At 45.6% G+C, this 3,776-nt stretch overlaps 1 pseudogene; it reads right to left on the reverse strand.

Annotated features, from left to right (window-relative positions):
* On the reverse strand, positions 1–1,184 carry LOC138996946 (glyceraldehyde-3-phosphate dehydrogenase-like; annotated as a pseudogene).
* Positions 1,185–3,776: the final 2,592 nt, after the last annotated feature.

The following is a 3,776-nucleotide window of genomic DNA, read 5'->3' on the forward strand; positions in this document are numbered from 1 at the left end:
TTACTCCTTGGAGGCCATGTGGACCATAAGGCCCACCACCCTGCTGCTGTAGCCAAAATCATTGTCATACCAGGAAATGAGTTTGACAAGTGGTCCTTGAGGGCAATACCAGCTCCAGCATTGAAGGCAGATCCATTGGGTCCCTACTAAAGTTGCAGGAGACAACCTGGTCCTCAGTATACCCCAGAATGCCCTTAAGGCAGCGGTTCTCAACCCTGTGGGTCGCGACCCCTTTGGCGGTCGAATGACCCTTTCACAGGGGTCGCCTAAGACCATCCTGCATATCAGATATTTACATTACGGTTCATAACAGTAGCAACATTACAGTTGTGAAGTAGCAACGAAAATAATTTTATGGTTGGGTCACAACATGAGGAACTGGATTTAAAGGGCCAGAAGGTTGAGAACCACTGCCTTAAGGGGACCATCTGACGCCTGCTTCACTACCTTCTTGATGTCATCGTATTTGGCAGCTTTCTCCAGGTGGCAGATCAGATCCACACTGACACAGTGGGAGTGGGGACACAGAAGGCCATGCCAGTGAGCTTCCCATTCACCTCGGGGATAATCCTGCTCACAGCCTTGGCAGCGCCAGTAGATGCAGGGATAATGTTCTGGGCAGCCCATCACGCCACATGGCCCATCCACGAACTTCTGGGTGGCAGCGACGGCATGGACTGTGGCCTGAGTCCCTCCACGATGCCAAAGTTGTCATGGATGACCTTGGCCAGGGGGGCCAAGCAGTTGGTGGTACAGGAGGCAGTGCTGACAATCTTGAGGAAGTTGTCACACCCATCACAAACATGGGGGCATCCGCAGAAGGGGCAGAGATGATGACACTCTTGGCTCCACCCTTCAAGTGAGCCCCAGCCTTCTCCGTGGTAGTGAAGACACCGGTGGACTCCACAACATACTCAGCACCAGCATCACCCCATTTGACGTTGGCGGGACTCACTCCTGGAAGATGGAGATGGACTTTCCATTGAGGACAAGCTTCCTGTCTCAACCTTGACTGTGCCTTTGAACTTGCCATGAGTAGAATCATACTGGAACATGTACACCATATGTTTGAGGTCAATGAAGGGGTCACTGATGGTGACAATATCCACTTTGTCAGAGTTAAAAGCAGCGATGGTGACCAGGCACCCAATATGACCAAATCCATTCACTCTGATCTTCACCATCATGTCTGAGGGTTGCAGCTGGCACTGCACAGGAAGATGTGGCTGACGAACAGGAGAAGCAGAGAACCGATTGCTGACCTTTTATAAGGATGATGTTCTCACGATCCCACCCCATACATGGCTAGGCTACGAGATATATTTTCCTCTGCAGACCTCTCTTTTTATTTTTTATGTTAATATAAATAATAACATTTTTAAAAGCAATTCAAGTTTCTTGACTTTATTAGGAAATAACAGTAATAATGGTTTCGTATTGTGTACTGAAGATAATAGTAAGGCTATCTAGACTGAGTCATACCCACTTATTTACATTCTACCCTTTAAAGTGTACTTATAGGATTTAGATTACCTGTGAACTAATCTACGCAGTATTAATAAAATATAAAATAGAGTACCCCATGTTTAAGAAATGACCATTGTACTTGAGGAAGAAAAGCACCTTAATCTGTGATGAGAATTTATTTATACTGTAGCTTCACATATCTTGTTGAACCAGGTTTTCTGTGGGTGGGTTCATTTGATTACACTGTGTGGTTAGGAATTTTGCACCTGCTGTGAGCAAAGCATCAAAGTTCCTTCTTAAAGACTAAACAAAGGTTCATTCATTCATTCCTTTCCCAAGCTTGCACTTAGCATCTTCCATGTGCCAGGCACTGTGAAAAAAGGTGGCCCTTCCTAAAATGACTCCCCACCATTAGTTGGAGAGACAGGGCTAAGACTTGTGACAGAGCTATGCCCAAGGGACTCTGTATTAATTATCTAATGCTACAGTAATGCTGAGTAACAACCAACCAAATAGCTTCAGTGTTAGACAATAACTGTTCATTTCTCAGGTATCTGGGGTGGTTGCCTAGACAGTTCTGCTGATTTTGGTTGGGTGCCTTGGGTTTGGGGGGTGGCTGCGCTGATCTAGGATAGCCTCGTTATGATGATTCAACTCTGCTTTATGTGTCTCTCACCCTCATGGCAGTGGTTTAGACACAAGAGGAAGAGCACGCCTAACCACACAAGGGATTTTTATGCCTCTGCTTAAAAATGTCCTATTGATCAAAGAGAGTTTCATGGCTAAGACCGGAATCAGACTCATGGCACAGGGCATGAATACAAAAACAGGAGAATTGGGGAGGTCACTGCAATCTATCACAGGCTCTAAATAGTTAGACCGGGGGCACCTAACTCATGCTGACTTGAGCTGAACCTTGAAAGAGATGGTAGTTAGCTAAATCATAAAGAAGGGGAGGTGCTTTTCTCAGATCAACCCACAAGACCTAATAATTTAGAAGATTGTAAGTACTCCTGCATTTTTGCTTCATACAATGTATATACCCTCCACCTATAAACTTTCCCCCCATTTCCTATCTGGAATTTGGGTGTGAGTCCTAGATATGCAGCAGCCTTCTTATGACCATGAGGCAATAGACAGCAGATTGAAGTTCTACAGAAAGATGGCATCTAACAGCATCCTTGAGTCACAGCAACAACTCCAACCGAGCACCTGTAGCCTTTTTGTCATCTGGGTCAGCATCCAGGAATTGCTGCAAAATCCTCTGCAGAACCACACTGCCCTTCAGTGTTTCAGGCTCCACCATTACCTTCCTTTCTTCCTTCAATCAAAACTCCTGTTTCTTTGGCCAAGCTGATTCCAAAGGCTTCACATCCTTAGCAGAAGTGGTGATACTATTTATCTCCAGGATGGCTTCTCAAAGTCTAGAATTTCAGGTGCTCTGGATAAGGCAACACCCCTCCCCTGGCCTCCACATCGTCATTGCTATGAGTAAAGATGGGCACCTTAGACTTTCCTGGCAAATCCTTCACAGCCCCAGGTATTCACAGTTTAACCACCAACATCTACTTTGAAATCATCATTATCCATTATCATTATCATTATTCCCTTTATCCTGGTTTATGTGAGTCACACAAGTAGCCCAGGATCCTAGGTCAGTTCCTTATCTCTTGCATTTCACCCCAAAGGGCCCTGTACATCCTTTTTCTGACCCCATTTCCTACCTCCGCCTCCTGAAACCCCCAAGAATTTATTATCAGTAGCAACAAAATCTCTCTTTTTACAAAGTCCGGATTTGTTTTCTTCACCTTCCTGCTCTAAGGGAAACCTAGGACTCCTTTGAGGGCACTGCTTCCTCTGCAGCCCTCGAAAGAGTTGGCTGTTTTTCTCCCCCATTTCACAGTAGAGTAGGTGTCCTCCTCGCTCCTCACTGCTATTTCCAGACCACTCTGCCTCCCTCCTTCCTAGCTTAGGTTTGATTCTGATGTTAAACAGACTATGCTAACCTCATCCAAGTCATAAGGCCACTGTCACTCTCCAACCTTGCTCCCACCTGTTCTCATTGTTATTACTGATGGTCCTCCCAAAATGCTAAGTTCTAAAATCTTGACCTCCTTTCCTCCCAAAAGCGTGTCCTCCTTATCTAAGTTATTCCTCTCGTGCCCTTGTTTCACCTCTCACCCACCTTAGATTCCACGGCCCATTATTATAATCACTCCTTTGAATGTACCCTTGGTTCCCTTTCCCCTCTCATACTTCAGTGTACTTTCCTGACAGAACACAAGCTTTGACGAAATCCAACTCCCCAC

The sequence above is a fragment of the Myotis yumanensis genome, unplaced genomic scaffold (genome assembly GCF_028538775.1).
Source record: "Myotis yumanensis isolate MYYU_CA2020_CCGP unplaced genomic scaffold, mMyoYum1.0.hap1 SCAF_18, whole genome shotgun sequence".
NCBI lineage: Eukaryota > Metazoa > Chordata > Mammalia > Chiroptera > Vespertilionidae > Myotis > Myotis yumanensis.